Source organism: Hippopotamus amphibius, chromosome 17, assembly GCF_030028045.1.
Source record: "Hippopotamus amphibius kiboko isolate mHipAmp2 chromosome 17, mHipAmp2.hap2, whole genome shotgun sequence".
Classification (NCBI taxonomy): Eukaryota; Metazoa; Chordata; class Mammalia; order Artiodactyla; family Hippopotamidae; genus Hippopotamus; species Hippopotamus amphibius.
This window is the reverse complement of record NC_080202.1, coordinates 43,064,880-43,083,820: the sequence shown is the minus strand read 5'-3', so window position 1 is coordinate 43,083,820 and position 18,941 is coordinate 43,064,880. Positions and strand designations below refer to the sequence as shown.

Genomic DNA, 18,941 nt, shown 5'->3' with positions numbered 1-18,941 from the left:
CAAAATGGGGATAATAAGCACTGCTGGGAAAATAGAACTGTGAGGTCATATGTATTCAGCACTTACCACGTACCAAGCACTATGCTAAAAGCCTTAGGCACACTATCTTACCTGTGTAATAAGCACGAGTACTTAGTATAGTGCCTGGAACATAATAAGCACCTAAGAAGTGTAGGTATTAAAGAAACGTTACAGGGCACGGGAGAATTACCATGCTTCTGAGAAAAAGAAGATACCTTGTTATACAGGTGGGAAGAACAAGATGTAGTTGGAGAAGAAAAGTATAGTAGTTGCTAGGTGTGACAATCTCAACATTTGGAACTCTTACAAATAAAACAGCCACCTTAAATCACCCCAAAGGCCAGACCCAAGTTATTTTCATTTTTAATGTGTATGCCTTTCTGAAGCTGAGAAGCTGCCAGGATGCCAGTACTTACCAAACAGTGATGACAACACCCTGAACAGTGTAAACTTTTGTGTGTACACAGCTTCTAGAAACCAATGCTAGCTGACTGGGGGAGCGTTAGGGCAGCTCTGGGACCCCAGCTCAATTTGCCTTCACAGTGTGGCCACATCTACCTCATTGATATTCTCAACCGAGGGGTAAATAATAGGGATAAGGCTTGGAGTTTCCTCTTAATCTCGCTCAGTGCCCATGTGCTTGGTACAATATCGATGTACCACAGACAAGCCAGCATGTGAATGTACTCTGTACTCTTTGGACACTGTAGATTCCTTTAGTTTTCTAAAGTCATGGAACTTGGATTGTTAGAACCGATGAAGCGACGAAAAGAATTTACAAAAATAAGCCATCAGTCTGGACCTGTGTAGGTGAATGAAGGAGAAGCACTTAAAAGTCAGGAAAAAAAGTATACTTCACATTGAGGATTAGCAACCACTGCTGGTTGCTAATGAGGGGAAGAAGGAGGCCGCCACAGATTGGCATCTGCGGGAACTGTTTACCTGAGCTCCAGACACGCCCTCAGCACCTTCATTAACCTGAAGTGAACGGTGTGACATTGGATTTCTGAACCACAAGAGAGGTGTCAACTACAATTGGCACTCGCCATTGGCATTTCCCATCTATCACTACAAAGATTCAATCATGTGCTGCTGCAGCTTCTGACTGCCAACAGCTCCCTGAAAGGTGTTCAGAGTGGAGAGCTGAAATGAGGCCCTCTGTGCTCTGTGAAAACTGCCAGGACCGCTCTTTAGATAGTTAGATATTTTCAGGAGCCAACTTTAAGGGCCCAATTCTTGTATCTCCTCATATCTAGAAAAACACTAAAATCCTTCATGGTGACGACTGCTCCTTGTGACTAGCTGTAACCCGCACGAGACTAGCAGTGACTTCTGTAAACACTATGTGCTTGATTGCATGTTTTTCTTTCACCAAAACCACATATATACTGAGCTTCCCCCCTACCTCACTGGAACAGTTTCTCAGAGCTATCTGGGATGCTGTCTCCAAGCTCTTCTTTTGCAACCCAGTCCTCATTTTGCCCCAAATAAAATTAAACTCGAAACTCTCACGTTGTGCATTTTTTTTAAGTCAACACAGGTAAGAGAGTCTTTTCCAAAGCCAGGTGGAGAGGAGGCTCTTTACCTTGAATCTCTAAAATCCTCTTCAGGCCATTGAACATACCCACTATGATTTGCTTGTGTCACAGAGAAATCACAGAATTTTTCAGCTGAAGGGGTCTAAAACCCACATTTCTTATTGAAGACTAGTCAGGAAAGAAGGTACTGCATATAGAATCAGGCTACAGTAATGTATTTTCTTTATACTTTTCACACTACAGCTGAACACAAACAACTTTTTCCATACCTCAAAAGTTCTTATTGGCCACAGATAATTCACTTCAGAGGTACATGCTTTTTGAAAAATAATGTTCTGGGAGACTGGGGAGAGCCCTGTGGTGGGTGTTCACATATTCTTTCTGCTTCATCATTTAAAAGAAGTGAATAATGGTTGAGGAAGCACCCACATCTTTTGCTCCCTGAAGAATTCTGTGCTAAACTTAGTTCTTTGCAGCTCTGTGTTGCATACACTTGAAGCAGTGTGGAACTCTGCACTTGACCAGGAAATCAGTGTAAATTCAAACGTGGCATTTCACGGACCATTCGCATATTGGAGCAGCAGCACTGGGATTCCATGACAATGCTAATTTGAGTGTTTTCACTTGGTGCCTTCGATTGCCCGCGCCAAAGTTCAGTACTATGGAAAGCAGAGCATTTGAGGTACATGAGTTAGAAAAGTCTCTTGTCCTCTTTGTACCTTAGTTTCCTCATTTGAAAAACAAAAAATGGATCTCAAGACATACTTTCCAGAATTCATACTGGGCTTACACCCAGCTAACCAATAACTGTATGATGTTTTCACATATAATTTTTTTTACATGTATTCATCTTCTATTTCACTTACAACTTATGTAAAAACTGCATTCCATGCCAGGCCTGAAACTTTCCAAAGCTCAGGTCTGTGAGTAAATTGCAACCTAGATTTCTAGAAAAAAAAAAAAAAAAAAAAAGACACAAGCAAAAGAAGACAAATATATGTTCTTTCAGAACATTTATCCTTTGGCAATAATTCTAATTTATATATGATGAAACATAACAGCACTACTCCTTCCATATACTTAAAGAAATCTCACTGTGGAAGATATCATGATTTATACTTTCATGACTATATATGTCATACATTAGAGAGAAAATAGTAAGTGCTCAATAAATACTTGTGTGACGTCATCTTTATTTCTCTAGAAAAGCAGCACTATTGACGTCTTGGGCTGGATAATTCTTTGTTGTGGGGGGCTCTCCTGTACACTGTTGGATGTTTCGCAGCATCTCTGGCCTCTGTCCACTAGGTGGCAGCAGCATATAGAGGTCTGACAGGCAAAACCACCTCCAGACATTGCCAAATGTCACCTGCCTGCAAAATCACCCTGCTTGAGAACCACTGCTCTGTAATGATTCACTCTGCTCTGTGTAATACTTCTCACACTAATCTTTGCTAGGGACAAAAAGGATTTGCTACATAATTTTAGTAGTAATTGTAATCGTATTTCAAAATGAGTAATAAATTAATTTTATAAAAAATTAATTTTTATAAAAATTCCAAATATAATGACGTTATATTTGTTACTTACATAAACTGCAAAAAAGGTAGCAGTTCAAATGTACGTCTTTCAATAGACTGTATTTTATTGCAGGATAAATCTCTAGGAAAAGGAAGAGGAAAATATTGCCTCAATTAGCTACTAGGTATCTAATTAGTAGCAATCACTAGTAGAGGTTAGAATGATAATAATAAATAAGTAGCTCTGGTCTAAACTCCAAATCTTGAGGAATGTTATTTGAACCTTCCAGAGCCCCTAACCCTGCCTTCACCTCTCTTAAGAGTCTCACCCTCATGACCTTCATAAATTAAATATACAAGTTTAGGTCTAGATAGACTTTGGAGGTAATCTTTCCTGAGAGCCGAAGAATTGATTAGACTCCACCTTTTGTGGTCTCATCATAGACTAGGTTATGAACTCAAAGTTTTTATCTCCAAGTGTCATTGTAATTTCTAATATTAAAAGGAATATGCTTATATTTACATGCTTCCCATTTAATTCTGCTTTTCCTAGGCCAATTCAATACCAGAAGAAGAAAAGATATCTTTCCAAACAACTTGAAAGGAAGTTACTCCTCTCATTAATATGCAATTTTAATTAATTCAATATTATACCTTCTATCACATTGACTTTTATTTGAAAATATTCACTCTTTTTTTTTTCTTTTTTAGGCGCACGGGCTTAGTTGCTCCATGGCATATGGAATCTTCCCAGGGCAGGGCTCGAATCCGTGTCCCCTGCATTGGCAGGCAGATTCTTTACCACTACGCCACCTAGGAAGTCCGAAAATATTCACTCTTGACTATAGCTATCTTACTGCCATTGATTCCAGCTTAGTCTCTCATTTCACCTGGATGGGTAGAACTGTCTTCTGACTGCTGTTTCCACCTCTACCCACTCCCTTTCTAAGCCACCCTCCACGCAATCTACCAATTAACTCTCCAAAGGTGATTCCAAACACCAGCATCACTTGTGAACTTACCAAGGACACAAATACTCAGCCCTACTCTGGACCGACTGAATCAGTAACTATGGGGGTGGAGGTATGTTTTAACAAGTCCTCCAAGTGACTGTTTCAGAGCACTGCTGTGGTAACATGGTGGCTTGGCATCTTAGCCTCGGCTTGGCCTAGATAATCTGGCTCTAATCTCCTACTCTCCCTGCTTGTACTCTACAGGTTCTCAAAGTATTTTTCCCTGTGTTTTGCCTTTCTCCCACTTTCCCTTTGCAAGCGTATTCTTCCCAAGATGTCTGTCTGATGATATCCAATGGCCCTTCAAGGTCTTGTTTAAACACCACTGCTCTAGTAACATCTTCCCTGATCCAACTTGAAATCTTTTTCTTCCCCTCTTCTGTGCTCCAACACCAACCTACAGCTCTCATTGCCCATATCCATTTCCTTTTTTAAATATAGCTATTTTTGCATCCCATTTATCCCACTTCCTCTGAGCATAAACTCCTTAAAGGATGGACTAGATCATGCACATTGTCTATCATGGTTAAAGCCAACGCTTGGACATAAAGCAAACTCAAATATTTATAAAATCAACAAATATCTGAGGGAACAGAAGGAGGAAAATGACTGTTCTAAAAGAAACATAGTTTTATTACTTCATGGTTCCCTCTTCTGTGTCTCTACAGCACTATGTCATTATGGTTTGAGCTTATATGTTTATTTTCCCTGTGGGATCGTGAGTTGCTAAAAGGAATCCTGTCTTACCCATCTTTGTGTTCACAACACTAGGCATAGTGCTTATTAGCATATTCCTTTTAAGCTTTTTTATTGATTGGCTATTTTTTTTAAAGAATGAGAATACTATGCTAACATGAAATAATTAGCTTATAAAGTATTTCATAGTAGAAGTAATGACAGGCCTAATCCACTGGCTTCAGTAGTTGCAGCATGTGGGCTCAGTAGTTATGGTGCACGCGACCTAGAGTCCATACACCACAATTACTGATCCCATGTGCCGCAAGTGATCTGCAACAAGAGAAGCCACCTCAATGAGAAGCCTGCACACTGAAATGAAAAGCCCCTGCTTGCCACAGCTAGAGAAAGCCTGAGAGTAGCAATGAAGACCCAATGTAGCCAATAAATAAATAAATAAATAAATAAGTAATCTAAACAAAACTGGTTGCCCCTTAAGGCTTTGAAAGTTTGATAATTAAAATAACTATTTTTAGTGGCATGTCAGGATCCTTATACTCACTTCCCTAAGCCTTTTATATTTGCAAGAAGAATCTGATTGCTAAACAGAATCATTACTTGGCTTAATAAGGATTAATGACATACACAGCTTTGGATGCCATGAACAAAGGACAAAAATTGAGCTTTTATAGCAAAGAACACAGTATCTACTTACCCCTAAATAAACAGAAATACTATGCAAGCATTTCCTCTTTGATAAAGGAGCTGGAGATGGAATTCCTTGGCAGCCCAGTGGACTCCGAGGGCCTGGGTTCAATCCATGGTCAGGAAACTAAGATCCTGCAAGCAGGGCTGTGAAGCCCAAAGAACAAAACAAAACAAACAAACGAACAAACAAAAAAACAGAAAAAAACAGAGGCTGGAGAGATATTTGTTAGGTGCATTTCTGATATACTTATTTAGTGTAAACATTTCTAAAGATACCAGTTAATCATCATCTTACATATTTTTAATATTGATATAATGATTCTGCACTGCAATCCTTAATAACAGTCTGTTTTTTTTGGTAACTTAATGTGTTCTGGACAATACTGTTTACATAATTCATCTGCTTAAATATTTAATATTTAAATATTAATTTAACTTAGATTAAATTATCAAAATTATGAGTTAATGGCATTCATATTAATGTAAGTGTTCTGTATTTTCTTGTCCTGTAGGTTGCAACCTGAGGTTAACTTTTTTTTTTTAACTCACTTATTGGCTGCATTGAGGCTTTGTTGCTGCATGAAGGTTTTCTCTAGTTATGACAAGCGGGGGTTACTCTTCATTGTGGTGCAAGGGGTTCTCATTGCAGAGGCTTCCCTTGTTGCGGAGCCTGGGCTCCAGGCTCATGGGCTTCAGTACTTGTGGGCTGAAGGCTCTAGAGCGCAGGCTCAGTAGTTGTGGCACGTGGGCTGAGTTGATCCGTGACATGTCGGATCTTCCTGGACCAGGGATCGAACCCATGACTCGTGCATTGGCAGGCGGATTCTTAACCACTGTGCCACCAGGGAAGTCCTGAGGTTAATTTTAACTCCTCTCATTTTACTAAGCAACTTTTTCAAATCTTTTCTGTAAAGGCCAGATAGTAAATATTTTAGCTTTTGCAGGCCACACACAATCTCTGTCGCATATTTTTCTTTCTCTTTTTTTTTCATTTACTGCCTTTAAAATATCATTTTATTACGTATAGCCTGTATAGAAATGGACCATGGGTCAGATTTGATCGTAGGTCATAAACGAAATATAAACGAGGAGCATAGGAACACATATAATAAGGTTCATACGGGAGTCTATAACTGTTCAAGCCTCATCACCACTTTTCCCCTACAACTAAAGGGGGTTTTTCTATCAATATCTTGTCTACATAATGTAAAAATTAAAAAGGAATAGGAGGTATTTATTTATTATTTTTTTGAGGTACACCAAGTTCAATCATCTGTATTTATACACATATTCCCGTATTCCCTCCCTCCCTCAGCTCCCCCCCACCCTCCCCGTCCCAGTCCTCTAAGGCATCATCCATCATCGAATTGAACTCCCTTTGTTATACAGCAACAGCCAACTGGCTATCTATTTTACAGTTGGTAGTATATATATGTCTGTGCTACTCTCTCACTTTGTCTCAGCTTCCCCTTCACCCCACCCCACCGCCCCAAACCTCAAGTTCTCCAGTCCATTCTCTGTATCTGCATCCTTGTTCTTGTCTTGTCACTGAGTTCATCAGTACCATTTTTAGATTCCGTATATATGAGTTAGCATACAATATTTGTCTTTCTCTTTCTGACTTACTTCACTCTGTATGACAGACTCTAGGTCTACCCACCTCATTACATATAGCTCCATCTCAGGAATAGGAGGTATTTAATGCTAGAGATGGGCTGGGGTCCTACACAGACTTACAGAATTGTAGAATTTTACTGCTCTTGAAAAAACTTGAAGAGATTATCTAACTTGAACCCCCTTAATTACCTTATAGATAATCTACTTATAGATAAGAACTCATAAATGAATACGATAAACTAATTAACTTACAAATACTGGAGGGATAGCAAGCCTTCAGATGAGTCCTTATGTAATTCAGTCAAATGATTGTCACTGAGAATCCTGAAAAATGAAAAGGTTATTTCTGGATCAAAATGCAAAAGAAGTACAACTATTTACTACATAGGACTAACTCCTATATGTGGAAGAAAGCTGGGTAATGGTGCCACCTAAACATCCTAATTCTTATTTAATTTAGGGATGGTGATTTCTGCTCTGTTTTCATTTAAAGCTTTCTTCTCACATCCTCCTTTGTGTCCACCTCTCTCTACCTCTCTCTCTCTCTCACACACACACACACACACACCCCATCCATTCTTCCACCAAATCATATAGTTAATGCCTACTCTCTAGATCACCAAGTCTCTGTTAGAACCCAGCTCTGGGTTTTAACCCAGTGTTGCAGAGCTGTCCTTCCCTCCCATCTTTCCCCAAAACTTACTGGGAAGTCCCATACAGAACTCTATCAGGGCTTCAAATGAAGCCATCTGATTTTTCCCCCATTAAGAAGTTTTCGAAAGCTGAAATGTCTATAAAAGATACATAATGTAATTGTTCAGGTTAATAATTATAAAACAAATCCCCAGGTAACACCATTCATGTCAAGAAAGAATCCTGCCAGCATCCCAGAAGCCGCCCATGTGCACCTTTCCAATCACAACCCTCTCTGACTTTCTAGGGGGAACCACTATCCTGACTTTCATAAGAATTTCCTTGCTTTTTAAATGTAGTTTTGTCTTTTCTGTATCAGCCATAAACAACACACTTTGCTCTTGCTTCTTCCTCATGTAAGTGGAATGCTACTATATGCATTATTTCCTACATTGCTTCTTTCATTCAACATTATTTTGTAAAATAATGTTATTTTTGCCTGTAGCATGTAGTGTTGCGTGTCCAGCTATATGAGGCTTCTGGGTACGTGCAAGTGGCTAATGTGACTAAAGACTGAATTTTTAATTTAATTCATTTCAATTATTTCAAAATTTACATTTAAAAAACTGATACTCAATGTAATTACTGGAAACTAAGTATATTTACAACAATTTGTGTATGTGATACTACTTTTTCAACTGCAAATTTTATGAAATCTAAATACACATCAAGTATTTGTGATACAATTTTGCAACTACATTGTGATTTCATAGAGTCAGCTTGGAAAAAAAATGTAGAGACTCTTAACTTTTTGTTAACTCTAAGTTTTTTTCCCTAAAGTTTTAAAAAATATGTATGTATGCATGAATGTACGTATGTATGTATGTATGTATTTTGGCTGTGCCAGGTCTTAGTTGCGGTATGTGGGAACTTTCTGCTACGGCATGCGAACTTCTTGGTTGCGGCCTGCAAACACGTCATAGAAAAAATGTAGAATATCTTATTAATAATGTATATAATGATTACGTGTTAAAATGATATTTTGGATATAAGGGTTAAGTAAAAGATATTAATTTTATCTGTTTCTTTTTACTTTTATTTTTAAGTGGCTACCAGAAAATTTAAGATTACCTGTGTGGTTTGCATTATGATGAAGTGTATGACTTCTAAGTCTATGACTATACCACATTTTATTATTTCATTCAACTCTTGGTGCATACTGAGACTTTTCTAGTTTTTAGTTATTAAAAACAATACTGCTTTGAACATGCTTGTATTTGTATCCAGATACATGTTTGCCTGAGTTTCTCTAGGATGTAATAGGGATAGAAAATTGTTTTCCTAAGTTGTGCTACTTCAAGTTGGCAGACTGAAACATGTCAAGTCTCCACCCCTTCAACTTCCACCAAAATCCCCAGGAATGCTAGAAAAGATTTAACTTAAAAATTATAACCTTAGCTCAATGCGTGGAAACAGCTCCACAAATGCTCCCCTACCAGAAACGTCCTAGAGCTACCTACAGCCTCATCAGTTGCAACAGCAGCCTACAGCATACGTCAACCCCACATCCTTCCACCTTGATCCAGGCAGCAAAGGTGTCTTCCTCCAGATAGGAGCAATTGGTGTCAGGAAGGAGGCAAGGTCCCAGGACCCTGGAAGAAAGGTATGCACTCCCTGACTCGCCACCAGAAGGCACCTACCACCTCTGCCTTATTCTCAGGGGAACCCATTGGGAGTAACAAGCCCCAGCAGCTCATTTCACTTCTCCTCTAAAGCTGGGAAACAAAAGCAGTAGAATCTCAACTGCAAGGATGAACTGCACTCAGAAATGACCAAACAATGTGAGAAAGCCAACTCCATTAAGTACAGAAAACAAAAACAAACATAAGAGCTTATAGTCAATGCCAATGAATCAGAGTTAACACAGCACAAGAGGACCTTAGCATAGCATAATTATTATCCTCAGACAGAGGGAAGCACATAGTATATCCATGAAAAAGAATCAACTCAAGAATATACGAATTACAAGTGCTAGCAGTAATAAATAAACTCAGTATATGAGCAGCAGAAATGACAGTTAAAGAGTAAATTAGAAAACTGAGAGATCCAGCCAATGACCTGTCCAGAGTGCAGAATGAAGGGCTCCGGGATGACTCACAGTCAAGCCTGACACCTGGATCTGCCCGAGGAATGTGATGCCATTGCTTCTGCTGGTCTCACAATAAAGACTAGTAACATGCTTCGGGGAGGAGGCGGTGCTGTTAGGCACCTGTTTCTTATACCTAATAAACAGGAAGGCACATAACCAGTATCCCAAGAGTGGAGTGAGGCTCTGGTGGAGAGCCAGCACAGAAGAAACTATATAAGATGTCAAAGAATCGCCTTCCTTGCAGGCGATATTTTTTTTTTAAAGCTCTTTATTGGAATATAATTGCTTTACATTGTTGTGCCAGTTTTTGTGGTACAACAAAGTGAATCAGCTGTATTTATACCTGTATTCCCATATCCCTTCCCTCCCGCGACTCCCTCCCACCCTCCCTATCCCGCCCATCATCAAGTTGCTCTCCCTGTTTTATGCAGCAGTTTCCCACTAGCTGTGTCTTTTACATTTGGTAGAGTATATATGTCAACACTATTCTCTCGCTTCATCCCAGCATCCCCTTCGCCCCCCACCCCGTGTCCTCAAGTCCGTTCTCTACAACTGCATCTTTATTCTTGCCCTGTCACTGGGTTCATCAGTACCGTTCTTTTAGATTCCATACATATGAGTTAGCATACAGTATTTAACAGTGGTACATCCTTCAGGAGCCTTGGGGATCTGAGCACATGCTCTATTGCCTTGTGAAACTATTTCCATTGAGTTCTGCATTAAAATGTTCTGCTTTTCACTCACAGTGTCTCTTGGTCACGTATTTATATTAATTCCATCTCATAGCTTAATCCCATCTCATAAATTAATTCTTTACTCATAGGTTATGAAAATTAAAATATTACTACCTGGAAACTCTGCAACTCTCAGTTACTAAGGTGGTTCCTATTATACAGAATACAGTCACACACATTTTTAAAAGATCAGTAAAACAAAAACACAAAAGACTTTACTTCCCACAAAGAACACTTGGAGCCCTGACAATGCTTCAAAGACCCTGACCTCCATTTGAAATTCACCACGTTAGAAGGAGCAGCAGTGATGGTCAGAATCCATGTTAGGGAGGATGGTCAACAGATGGTGCTAAGATGGATTGTCTTCTCACCTCTGTTAAGTGGTGGCTTCATATCTCCATGGAAATGATCCAAAAAGACAAAACCAATCAGTATGTCCAACAATGTTTACACTAACCCTTTTCATAATTTCAAAAGTTGGAAAAAACACTCCCTCCCCATGTCACGTAACAAAATTGTATGTGTATACCATGAATGACACACAAAGGTCACAGGAAATGAAGATATATGAAAAAACTCAAGAGAAAAGTGAAGCTCATATATGCTAATTATAACTTTGAACACTGACAAGGAGTCAATAAGGACGGCGAAGAGATGGGGCTGATCCTCAACTCTTCATGGCACTGTGCTCTCTGACTGGCTGAGGCCCACATCACCCTGGTTAGAGTCTGAATATCATGTGGGACAGGGAGTAAACAAAGACTACGTGTTTTCAATTAATGCGGTTTCTTTCAGTGAAGTTGTTTGCATGACAGGAGAGTAAAACAGTTTTAAATAACAATAACAAATTCAACCTAGAAGTAGAGTGGAAACTGAGAATGAGTCAGTCACAAAAAATTTCCAAAAAAGGAGCTTCAAATACTCAATAACTGAATAACTGAAATCAAATACACTGATGTGTAGAACTCCAAATATTCATTATGACTGAAGCAAAAATTTTAAAACTATGGGGAATCAAGAGTTAAAGCCAGATATCAAACTTTCTCAAACATGCAAATATCAAAACCAGGCACGAAGTAACATTTAAGAAACATCCATGTTTAACTTCTGACCAGGGTTCTGGTCTAAGGCAATCTTCTGAATTTCACATTCATTCTTGATTCTATATTATTGACAATTATCCTTCTCTCCACCTCAGTAACTTCTAGGACACTGAGAGGCCTCAGGGTTGGTCTGCTGGTTGGTTTGACTTAAGTATGTGTATAATACAAACAGTAGGCCATACTGGAATTGATTTCCTCTCCTTCCCCTACTTTCTTTCTCTCCAAAGTATTTATCAATACTTGAAATTATATCTATCTATTTATTATACTTATATACTTATTTTTGTATATTTGTAAACCCCCTGAGAACTGGGATACTTAGGCTGGTTTATTCTTGGGCCTGTATCCCTAGCATGTAAAACAGTTGCTGGCATGTACTAGATACTCCAAAAATATCTATTAAATGAATTCAGAAAGTGACAGGTACTTTTATTTAACTATCAGATACTTTTATTTAAAGCAGGTCAACCACTTAACATCACTCATGAAGATAAGTACAGGAAAAGAAATGCCATTCTTCTTCCCTACATCTGTGACTCAATCTTCTGAGACAAGAATCCTTTGAGAATTTCATAAAAGCAATGGTTCTTGTCCCTAGAAAACTGCACTCTCTTGAACGCATGCAAAAGTGTGCATGCAATTTCCATCTGTGGATCATCCTTTTAGGGCAGAAGTCTATGAACAGAGTGGACTGAATCCAGAGGGCAGAACTTGGATGAGAAACAAAATTACATCTCAATTTTCACAAATCTCTATCTAAAATCAGCATTTCCTTCCATTTTGAATGTAGGCAACACATCACACCAGATCAGCACTATAGTTAATTTGGTCCCCAATGGAAATCACAGATCATCTGCTACCAAGTATATGTTACAGATATCTCGAAACACCATTTATTCTCATCACTACCTTAGAGCTATAATATTTATAAGACCTACCACCATATCCTGTTATTTAATGTGTTAAGAGCATATTTATTAGTATATCACAAACTTTAAAAATATTCTGAAAACTATTTCAATATAATTAGTTTGCCTTGTTTTTCTATATATTTTAACTTATTATACATTTCAAAACAAGATCCCAAGAACATAAGCTTCTTCAGGTCAGCAGAGAGATGTACATGGGGGAGCAGGAGGGAAGGTTAAGAAATTCTGCCTTGGGGAATCATTGAACCCAAGTTAGGAACCTCTGCTTACAAGGTATAAACCTCAAACTGACTTAGAAATCTTCAAACCTTACCAGACTCATGTTATAGTGTATCACCTCCCAAACACATGCTTTTTAAAAAATTAATTTTTAATTTCAATTTATTTTTAAAAAATATGTAATATATATTCACATGGCTCAAAATTCCAAAAATACATAGCACACGATCCAAACTTTTTCTCTTACCTCTGTCCCTCAGTCTACCACCCCACCTCCACTCCCCAGAGGAAACTAAGTTATCTATTTCTTGTGCCAGATGACTTTCATTTTTCTTACAACTTTGGGAAATAAAATCTCCAACTTAGATGCTATCATGGGAAATATAAACTACATATAGTATTTAGGAAATCTGTAAATTAAAAAAATTGTCTGCTAGTGTCATTTTTTTTCCCTCTAATATCCAATAAGATATCAGACTAAGGGGGCACCTCTTTAAGAGCTGTCATAAACCCTATTCTTAGGTTGACTGTTAGGTCTTTTATTATTAATTCAGAAGTCATGTATGACTTGTCTATTCAAGTTGAACTAATGATATGACCACAAACTGTCATGAAAAATTACTTTGAACGTGTTTTTCCAAATTCATTTGTGTATCTAAACTGACTTTTTCTACAAATGGATATAAAAAATAGTAACAGAAAAAGGGCAAAGGACAGACAATTCAGGGATAAAATACAAATGTTCAGTAAACATACAAAATATTTAAATTCACAAGTAATCAGAAAAATTCAAATTCAGATGGGACCCTTTTTAGTCACCCACCAGATCAGCAAGAAAAAAAAAGAAAGAAAAAAAGGAGAGACTATCAGTGGTGAAAGGGTGTGGGGAAATGAGAGTCATCACAGAATGTTGACTTGGCGCTTAAGCTGACTCAACCTTTTTGAGGGCAATGAAAATTTTATATCTACAGAGTCTTCACACCAACAATCCCAGTTCTAGATAACGATTCTGCAGAAATATTTGACCAGGTTCACAAAGATGCAGGTACAAGGACAGTAACTGCATCGATGCAGTAACAAGAAAACTGGACATAATCTAAACATCCTTCAAGGGGGGCATTATTAAACTGTGATACATTCACACTATGGAATACCATGCAGGAGGTTAAATGAATGGACTAACCACCTATGTACCGGGAAGGAAAGAAATCTACCAAGGTGAGTCAAAAATTATCTGCACTCTGGCTGTAGAAATTCTATCGCCAGAGAATGGATAATTTTTGACTCACCCTCCTAAGACATAGCATGAAGTGAAAGTCAAGTTGCAGGAGATTATCATTTATGTAAAAAATAAATTAAAATCACACGGCAAACGTATGTTCTTACCTTAAATATGCATTTACTCAAATATATGGAAGAGTCTGCAAGATATATACTAAACTCAAAGTCGCATGGGTGGGGGATTAGGGCACAAGGAGGGTTTTCACTATACCTGTTATTTCATTTTTACATATTGAGAAAATAATGTATTACGTGTATAATGGAAAAGGACTTTAAATTGGCCTTTACTGATTTTAAAGAAGGCCTGCCAAATTTAATTTTCTAAATAAACACAGAATTTCAATCAGTAGGTTGCTTTGGGATACGGAGGGGGAAATACCTTTTCTCACAGCTATTGACCTCAAAATTCTGGACCAAGAAGGATCTTACAATGCAGTTAGCTCTTTGTATTCATATCTGGACAGAATATACTCACAGTGTCTCAGTCCAACGGTATGCCTTCCATACATTTTCATCAATGTGAGAAATAGAGTTTCCTTGGAAATTTCTGTGAAGAAACACAGTTCATATCCTTGAATTGGCATGAAAAGAATGAGGAGAATAAGTAAAAGAATCATGGCCACCTTGTGGGGAATATTCAAGTGCAGAAGAGACCAGTTTTCTCATTCCCACAGCTTCTCAGCTGCCCAGTGTGCACAATTAATAAAGACCTAACATGAGGCCCCTGGCACAAACAACGTGGCCTCTCCTCAGAACCTGAACTTCCTCTCTGTCCAATTTCTTGGATACATAATGCCAGTTGCTTTGAATGTAAGTCTTTTTTTCCCCAAAATCACTTATGTGTCTAAAATGACTTCTACCAATCAATGAGAAAAATGGCAAACACTGATCAATATCAGCAGATAAATATAAAGAAATCCTATGCCAGGCAATACCAAAGGTTTGGTTAGTGCCCTCAAACTTACTCCACGTGTTGGAAGGATAAGGGCAGTTAGAACTTGGAAGGACTAATATGAAAACATCTCTTAGACATGTTGCATAGGGAAAAGCACAAAGCACTGAGCAAGGAGTAAAAGTATCACCTCATTAGGGGAACAAAGGCAAAGGAAAGAGGTTGGAAGGAAGGACACCATCAAAATAGTAACAGGAGTTACCTTATTGGTGGTGGGAAGATGGGGTACAATTTGCACATCTCATCCTATATACTTCTGTGACTTTTTTTTTTTTTTGTTATGAGAATGTACCTGAGAATTAGACATGTTCAAGAGAAGCTGTTAAAATGTCGGAGGTTCAGTTTCAACCACTCATTCAGTGGATGGCTCTGAATCTTTACCTTTAGCTTTGTCCTCTTCCCTCAGCAACAATGAAACTATTCAGTCTATATGCACATTCTTCAGGGGGCTCAGAACGAACTCAAAACAGATACCTCTCTGCCCATCTGCCTAAGGGACATTTCCACTCAAACAGAGCATTCTGGGTGCTTTCTGATCACCAGTAATAGATGCCTAAAACTGATCTCCTCTCCCTCACACTGACTCTACTTCCCCACTGCTGTATTTCCACTGTTACACCACCATCATTCTGCCCTTCAACACACATGATTTTCCTCTTTCCTGTATACCCAATCCTCCAACTCTAGTCAGTTACTACATCTTGTCAGTTCTTCCTCTGTAGTGCTCTCAGAATTTTTTTTCCACTCCCATCTCAACGATTCTAATTCAGCCCCTTCTCACGTTACTCGTAGATTTTGCTAGAGCATGTTATTTGGTCTCCCTGAATCAAGCTTTCCCCTCTAGATCACTCTACATACGGAATCTAAAATCATCCTCTCATTCTAATCATTTGTCTCTCTGGCTTGAAAACTTTCAGTGGCCCCCCATATCTTAGAGCATAACTTTCAAACCCCCATTGCAGAGAGCCAGGGTTTTTCATAATCATATCTTTCACTGCTGCCTAACCCAATTCTTTACAACCAGATGGATCTACTAAACCCTGATCATCCCTGCACTCACACCTTTGCCTACATTGTACTCCCTGTTTTTTCTCTAAAAAATCATAGCCAACCTTCACATCCCAGCTAAAGTTTTAGCCTATCCATGCAGATTTCTGTGACCCCCACACCTCAGTAATTACAGGTTCTGGTGAATTACAGCCCCTATCTGTATCTCTTTTAATACTTTAGTATATATTACCTCCCTTTTAAGGCACATCCCCTTTCTTTCCACTTGGCATTGTCATGTTCTGGAGACAATGCTGGACTTCTGTGGCTCCAACAGTACTTAGCCCTGGGGTGGGCACAAAATGGGTGCTATAAATAGAAAGCTAGGGGACGAATATGACTTCGAGATATAACTGAGAGATTCAATAAGGATAGCTAACACTAAAATACATGGAAGGCACTGATATAAGAGCTTCACCTGTATTAACACGTGTAAATCTCACGACAATGCTATGAGATGATGACTGCCACAGTCCCCACTTTACAGATGAGGACATGGAGTCACAAAGCTAATCAACAACAGACCTGGGTTCAAACCCAGGCGGCCTGGCTCCGGAATCTCACTCTTAACCACTCTGTGGTATTACCACCAACGGGGTGGGGAGAGGCACATGTTGCTGTAAAGAGGATGCAGCAAAGGTGGGAGAAGAGTCGATGTTAAGGAGTTAAATACTGGAGTAAAAAATGGAGAAGGAAAAAGAATAAGGGCAATGATAAGCAGAAACCTGGAGAAGAGGGAACAATAGCAAGAAGGAGAATGAAGATAAGCAACATTGACAAACAAAAGGTAGAAACGGAAAGTCAGTCAACATGGGTTGGGGAGATGAGGAAGACCCAGGAAGACCTCGAAGAAAGGCTGCCATGTCAGGCAGGATGCAGAGAACAAATGAGGAAAGGGATTCTTACACGGTGGTGAAGATGCCCTTGTAGGTGTTGGGCTGTGGCTCAGGCACTCTGTGGAGCTTCTGCTTTGGGCTGAGACCCACACAGGACAGCGTCTCATCTTTGCAGGTACAGAGCTCACATATGTTGATGTCTGTGGTGGCATTCTGTTCTGGTTGCTTCTTTTGGGGGGTATAGTTTACACCCAGGAAGACCTGTGGATACTGAATCCTGAGTCGAAGGAAAAAGAACTGTCTCAGATGGACTTGGTTGCTGAGAAATGGTACCTCCCAGGTCCACAGGGATAATGGTGACTTGAGGCAGGGTTGGCTGTGCAAGCGTCACCTCAGGGTGTTTGGGAGGTGGGGCTGGAGTTTGCAGCACGGCTGTAGAATATCCAGACTCCATGGAAGGCTCTGGAGTTATGGTAGGTTCCAGGTCCAGGTCCAAAGTTTTCGCTGTGACCCTGGGTGATGTTGGAGGCTCAGCATGAGCCTGATCTGGTGCTGGAACCGGCACCTCGGGATGCAATGGAGACTGAGCTACAGCTGCCTCTGGAGGCTGAGCTTGGGGCTGCTGTGTGGTTGGAGAAGGTTCAGCCTCCGTACTGGATTCTGGAGTTAACATAATTTCCAGGTCCAAAGGTTGAACTGTGACCTCAGTCAAGGTTGGATGTGGAAGCTGAACCTGCTCTGGACTTGGAAGTGTCACTTCGGGGGATGCTGCTGGAACTGCACTCTGCTGCAGGACTGTGGAACGTTCAGCCTCTGTGGTAGGCTGGACTGGCAATGGTTCCACTTCTGTAGGGGGCTCTGATGCCTGAGCCTGAAGCTCCTGTTGTGTGGCAGAAGGTACCACCTCCTTAGGAGGCTCAGGAGGTATATTCGAGCCCCGCTGGGGAACCGGAGACTGTGCTGGAGCCTCCTGCTGCACTGGAGGATGTTCCACCTCTTCAGTGGGCTCTAGAGTTAAAACAACCACCAGATCCAAGGGTTTAACTGTGATATTAGGCAACACTGGATGTTGAGCTTCACCCGGACTTAGAGGTGAGACTGTCACGTCATTAGGTACTGAAGGTGGAGCTGCAACATCTGTAGGGGCCTCTGGAGGCTGAGTTGGGGGCTCCTGCTGGACTGGAGAAGGTTCAACACTTTCAGACGTGGTTGGATGCTGATCTGAAACCTCTTGCTGCACTCACAAAGGTTTCCCCTGCTCAGGGGACACTGTGAACTGGGCTGAGGCTTCTTGTTGGGATGGAGAACTTTCAACCTCATTAGTGAACGCTGGAGTTACGGCAAGTGCAAGATCCACAGGTTTAATGGTGACAGGGGGCCGCTGCAGAAGCTGAGCTTGATCCTGACCTAGAGGAGAAACCATTGTTACGTGATGCTCTGGAGAGAGAACTACAATCGCATTAGAGAGCTCTGGAGTCTGAGCTGGGGTCTCCTCTTGTGCTGAAGGTTTATTATGTGTAACAGCTTCTGTAGCTTGGGCTGGCAAAGGTTCAACCTCAGGTGGCTGTGGAGGCAGCGTGGGGGCCTCGTGCTGGGCTGTAGGAAATTCTGCACTACTAAGGGGCACTGAGGGCTGAGCTGAAGGCTTGTGCTGAGTTGGAGAAGGTCCCACCTCTGGAGTGGGTTCTGCTGTTATGCTAAGCTCCACATCTGCAGGTTTGATGGTGATAGTGGATACGTTTGAATACTGAGCCTTATGGTGACTTGGAGGTGAAATGGCCATTTCATAAGGCTCCGGAGACTGAGCTGGCTGTACCTGTTGAGTTGCAGAAGGTTCCACCTCCCCTGCAGAAGGTTCTGGAGGCTGAGCTTGTTGCTCCTGCAGCGTTGCAAAAGGTTCTGTCGCTGCTGGAAACGGAGCTGAGGCTTCCTCCTGAGTTGGAGAAGTTTCAGCTTCTCCAACAGA

The 18,941-nt window shown here is 40.2% G+C and overlaps 1 pseudogene; it reads right to left on the bottom strand.

Annotated features, from left to right (window-relative positions):
* The window catches only part of LOC130839594 (leucine-rich repeat-containing protein 37B-like), a 55,030-nt pseudogene extending 36,632 nt beyond the window's left edge, over positions 1-18,398 (bottom strand).
* Positions 18,399-18,941: the final 543 nt, after the last annotated feature.